General features: G+C 25.8%; 1 protein-coding gene across 1 annotated transcript in view; it reads right to left on the bottom strand.

Annotated features, from left to right (window-relative positions):
- The window catches only part of LOC117172311 (zinc finger protein 608-like), a 126652-nt gene extending 122367 nt beyond the window's left edge, over positions 1–4285 (bottom strand). Inside the window, exon 1 of the mRNA XM_033360090.1 lies at positions 4097–4285. The gene's annotated coding sequence lies outside the window, so the exon portion shown is untranslated. The remainder of the gene's footprint in view (positions 1–4096) is intronic.
- Between the last annotated feature and the right edge of the window lie 1894 nt (positions 4286–6179).

Genomic DNA, 6179 nt, shown 5'->3' with positions numbered 1-6179 from the left:
GATTAGGCACGAAATTGCAAAAGAAACGTTTCAAAATGCGTTTGAACAAACTAAAAAATACGATATTGCAAAAGAAACTTTTCAAAACATGTTGTACAAACTAAGAAATTTATTTTTAAGAGGAAAATTAAAGACACAATATTATCAAGTCAATCTGTGCACAAAATTATCTTTTAAGAAAAATGCTTAATCACACGGTAAATCCAAAAATCAGTTGATTTCAAAAAAACATATTCAAAATGTTCAATTTATGCAAAACAAATGGCAGAGAAGGCAGAAAGTCGGTTTCATGGTCAACTCTCTAAAAAATACATATTTTATAATCTTTAAATCTTTTAACTCTATGACTTTTTTTTTTTTTGGTTTTGTCAAGAAATTGACAAATAGGAAACTTTTCAAAATATGTTTATACAACCTAGAAAATACATATTTTCAATTGTGAAAACACTTTCAACCCCACAAAATGTCTCTTTTGTTTTGCACTCGGTGGTTTGTTTAAAGAATAGCTGAAATATCTTGCACATAAATTTTGGGGAGGTTAAAAATGAACATATTTCGACGAAAGTTACAATGAGGTTAGGAGAATAATTTTGTCGGCATCTACTACGCAAGGTTTTTAGCTGTGGCAAGGCAACCAATAGTGAGCAGAGTGTAGTAGAACATAAAGTCGGTACAAAAAAAGCACGCACACATAAAACATAAATCTTCTCTGGAATAGCTTAGCATCATAAACGAACTACAACTTATTTTACACCACTCAGTAAAAAGCAACTGAAACCTGCGAAGCCGCCATTTTGTTTCAGTTGTTGCTTTTCGAATAAAAATCGAGTCATTATGAGGCGAGGTTAAAAACCGTAAATTAGCTTCGATTTGTCTTAAGTTTAATCAACAAGGTTAATTTGTATTGCAGGGAATTTTTCATCTGAAATCGATGTCAGTCTTATCTTTTTTTCTTCTTCTGTGAAGTAAAATGAAAAAAACTGGGGTCACCGCAACTGCTTCATTTAGTAAATTCTGTATGTCGGCTCTTTATTGAAACAATTGTAAACAGTAATTATTACTATACTTTTGGTGTTACCTTTTTTTACAAACATAAATTAGTTGATTCAACTAAGAAAAAAAAAAGAAATCCGAACTTCAATCGACCATTTAAAATTGTTCTATTTACTACTCAATAATATTAAAAATAATTTAAAAATTATATTTTTGATTAGTTTAAAATTATTTTGTTTGGATCTACATAATTTTAGGAACATACAAACGTTATTTTAGTGGCTTTTATTTGATTTTATAAATTTTTAACTAGATATCTCAATTTGCATGGACGTGATTTTTTACGAAAAAATGTCGATAAGATAGGAATTAGGTAAGTATTACATGGCCTTGATAACAATTTTAACGTCAAAAACTAAACATTACTGGCCAGATTCAGTTTCATACTTTCAGAAGGGGTCAATTTGGTAAGAAAAAATATTTCAAAATTCTCTAAAAACAGGGGAAATAGGGGTTTTTTAAAAATGATTTTTATGATTTTAAGAATCAAAATATTATAACTTATGACATTTCAAATAAAAAACATGATTTTTTAAAGAAATATATTAAAAATCACAAAAAAAAACATTAATTTTAATGTTTTTTTTTTGTAATTTATTTTTTTCTGAACGTCGCTTCTTGCCAAATTTTGAAAAAATGATTGCATTTTAATAAATGACGACTTATTTTTTCCGGGAAAACATTCTCTAAAAATCTACTGTTTCCAATTTGGAAGGTAAATTTTTCTAAAGCTGAAATCGTTAGAACAATTAAAAAAAAAACATGTTTTAAACAAATAATTAGACAGTAAGATTATTGACCTATTTTTAATATCGGGAATACTACAGTTGTAGAGAATGTTTTCTCGGAAAAAATATTCCACCACTTATTAAAAGGCAATAATTTTTCAAAAATTGGTAAGAAATGAGGGCCAAAAAATGCAATTGCAGAAAACATGGTTAAAATTAATGTTTATTTTTTGTGATCTTTAACATATACTGAATTCCATATGAAGCACTTTAAATTCACAAGATTTCAAGTCGAAACATTTTATATTTTCAATAAAATAGTTGGATTTTCAACCAAAGGAAATAAGTTTTTAACCTAAAGACGAATTTTTAACAAGAGATGAGATTGCAAGTAAAAAAAGTCGATCGTTTTAGAAAACAGTTGATTGAAAATCCTGAAAACATAAATCTTCAACCTAAAAGGACGAATTTTATATTCAAACACACACAAATTTTCAACAAAAAAGTTGAATTTTCAAGAAAAAGAGGTCCAATCTAAAAGGACAAATGTTTAATAAACAAGTGGAATTTTTTACCAAAATGATTGTTCTTCAAACAACAACAATGACACTTTCAAAAAAATATTTTAATTTTCAAGCCAGAAGGACCATTTGTTTAAAAAGAATTTAATTATCAATCTGAACAATTGAATTTTTAACAGAAAAAAATCATGTGCATAATTAAACTTTCGAGCCAAAGAGACAAATATTTAAAAAAAAAAAACAGATTAAACTTCAACTAAATCAGTTGAATTATCAACTAAGGATAAATAAAATAAATAAATATAAAAATAAAATATTCAACAAAATAGTTAAATTTTTAGAAAAATATTTTTATTTTCCAGCTAAACCCTAAATTTTTTAGAAGAGAATTTAATTCTGAACAAAAAAGTTAATTTTCAAACAAGAAAGAATGAATTCTGAATCAAAAAATATAAATTTTCATTAAAAAAAGTATGACTTTTCTATCAGAAAGGACGAACTGTCAATCCACAAAGTGGAATTTTCAATAATATAGTCGAGTTTTTGACGAAAAAATATGATTTTTTAACAACATAGTTAAATTTGCAAACAAAATAATTAAATTTTCAAAAAAATAGTTGAATGTTTTACCAATTTATTGAATTTTCAACCTGAAAAGACGATTTTTCAACCAAGAAAGATAAATTTTAAACCAAATAAAAATTTTTTTAAACACATAGTTGCAATCAACAATCCAGGAGAATTTTTAACAAAATATTTATTAAAAAAAAAACAGCTGTATTTATAACGAATTAGTTAAATTTTCAATAAAAAGATACGAATTTTTAATAAAGAAAATTTCAATTTTTACCCAAATAATTATATATTCAAGCCAAAAAGAATAATTAAAATATTTTTTTACCAAAATAAAAGAGTTTTTGACGAAATACACGAAGACTCAACCTACAAGACTGAATTTTCAACCCAATAGTTGAATAATAATAACAAAAATGATTACAATTTAACAATAAAGTTAAATTGTCAACAAAGCAGGACTTTTAAAAAAGAATGACTTTACAGCATTCAAGGATAAATTTTCAATCAAATGTTCAAATTTTCAAATAAAAAATATTAAACTTCAATCAAAAGCAGATGCATTGTGAACCAAATACTTAAATTTTCAAGAGAAAAAGACGAATTTTCGAAATATTGTGTTAATATTACAAACCATCTATAAAACTATGTAAATAAAAGTTAACGAAGAAATTTTTTTCTTCTCGTTCAACTAATTATACAAAAATAATAACCTTTTAACCAAATAAAAAATTATATACAAATTAGCCTCACTTTCAAATATTGAATAAAACAACAACAAAATGGAAAAATATTTTTTTGAGGTTAGGATCCATCCGATACATAGATGTGTTTCATACATTTCCTTTGTCAAAGTTATGTTCAAAACACTCACACTGACACGATTCATATAGGAACAAAAAAACTTTAAACGAAAATAGTTGAAATTTAGGAAAAAGGGGGAAAAAATCTTCACAAAGATGATCTTTTTCGTGTCTAAGGTGGTTTCAAACAACAACAAAAAAGCACACACCTAACCCCCGAAATTCTGGCAATGTTCAATCCGATCTCTACATATATCTCCCAAATTTGTGCATCGCTGAAAGAAAGAATTTTTTCGCAAACATTCGACAAGTGAAAATGTTTCTACGGGCTAGAAAAAGAACCTTCGCAGGCATTCAGGTAATGGAGTTTGGAGAAAGAGATTGTAATCACGTGAGAAAAAAAATGAAATTACTTTACCTTGTCGAGTTGTCGGTGACTGTAAACCAGGAACGTGACACTTGGCGTTTTGGCTTGACCTCAGCCTCCAAAAACACAGGTTGCACTCACTGCACTTGTAGTACGAACTTTCTCATTCCGAATTTTTCCCTTGTTGTTTACAGAAAAATTTATGCCGCACGTCTAAAAAAATATGACAAGATTTCTGGTCCTAGGACCTAGAGTCTACACTCCACATAGAGCGGATATTTGATAGAGTAACGAGTATCATGAAATAGAGCGAAATCATTTCTCCTAAAAGATGCGAAGTGCTGCCATCTATCAAGATATCAGACAAGGGGAGAATTTATCACTCACCAGAATGCGCGATCTGTTAGCGTCCGAATTCTGCGAAAATTTAAATTTGATCAATCAAAAATAGCTTTTTTAATGCAAATTATGAAGAAAAGTTTATAGTTCATTAATAAAATATGAGTCAAAGTGTCAGTTATTTAGTTTGAAAAGAAAAAATTTAAAGTTGAAGTTTCTTATCTTTAGTTGCAAATTTAACTATTTGGTTGAAAAATTGTGTTTCATTTGTTTTTGTTTTATTTTATTAAAAATTGATCTTTTTATTTAAAAAATTACATGATTTGTTGAAAATTCGTCAATTTTTATTAAATTCAACGGCTTTTAATTAAAAATATTTTTTGGTTGAAATATCAACTATTACATTTTACTTTGTTTATTAAAGATTCATCTCTTTGGTTTAAAATAAAATATTTTTGTGACTTAGTTAAAAATTGATCAACTGCATATTTACCTGTCCATTTTTGGTTAAAAGTTAGCCTATTTTAGTTAAAAAATGAACCATTTTATTGTATTTTATTGAAAATTGGTCTCTTTTAGTTGAAAATTAATATTGATACTTAAAAATTAATTTTCTGTTTTGTTTTAAAAATCATTTTTCGGTTAAAAATTTAACTAGTTTATACAAATCCTTATTCTTTTCTAACAAATTGATCTTTTTATTTAAAAATTCAAGAATGTGTTTGTAAATTCACTTTTCAGTTCAAAATTCATCTTTTTCATTGAAAATTTATTAGTTTTGGCTTCAAATTTGAATTTTTTTTTAAGTTTTCTCTTTTTGGTTCAAAATTATTTTATTAAGTTGCAAATTCACTGCCTTCGATTAAAATTTAACTCTATTATTTTCTGGAAAATTCATTAGTTTTGTTTGAAAATTTAAGTGTGTTGTCTAAATCTCCTTTTTTTGTTCAAAATTATTTTTGTAACTGAAAATTGAACTATTACATTTTTTGTTACAAACTTATTTCTTAAGTTGCAAATTCATTTTTTTCGATGAAAATTTAACTATTTTATTGAAAATTGATTTAAAATTGCATTAGTTTGTAGAAAAGTAATTTTTTGGTTGAAGATTCTTTACTTTAGTTGAAAATTCATATCTGTGACTAAAAATGCAAATATTCTTTTGAAAAATTCGCTTTTTTTTGGTTGAAAATAAATTTTTTTAATAGAAAATTTAATCATTTGATCTTTGGTTGAAAAAAAATATATTTTTATTCAATAGAAAATTTCACTACTCCCTTTTTCGTCGAAAATTTATTGTTTCAGTAGAAAATTTAACAACTTTGTTGAAAATTTGTTTTCTTTTAGTAAAAAATTTACCTTTTTTAGTTAGAGCTTTGAGTATTTAGTTCTAAATTTTGTTATTTTATTTAAAATTTGTCTTTTTAGTAGAAACTTATTCTTCTTGACTAAAAATTCATCATTTTGGTTGAAAATTGAACTATGTAATTTTCAGTACAAAATTTATCTTTATTACTTGAAAATTATACTATTTGGTGAAAAGAAGGAAATGTTAACAAAACAAGTACTTTGAATTTTTTCAATAGATAATAATATTATGTTTGTAAAATTCAGAACTACGCAAGAAAAAGTGACCAATAATTAAAATATTAAATTTTTTCTCTTCAGATTAAATGATTTAGGGTACCTCTTCACGGAGGCCTCTTTTTAATTAATCGTTGAATTAATTTTACGGAGCGAGTTCGTATCTAGGTTCTCAACCATTCAAATTTACCATAAACCAACAAAGTAGCCA

This window comes from Belonocnema kinseyi, chromosome 5 (assembly GCF_010883055.1).
Source record: "Belonocnema kinseyi isolate 2016_QV_RU_SX_M_011 chromosome 5, B_treatae_v1, whole genome shotgun sequence".
In the NCBI taxonomy this organism is placed as follows: domain Eukaryota; kingdom Metazoa; phylum Arthropoda; class Insecta; order Hymenoptera; family Cynipidae; genus Belonocnema; species Belonocnema kinseyi.
The sequence above is the reverse complement of the archived record's forward strand: the minus strand, read 5'-3'. Positions and strand labels throughout refer to the sequence as shown.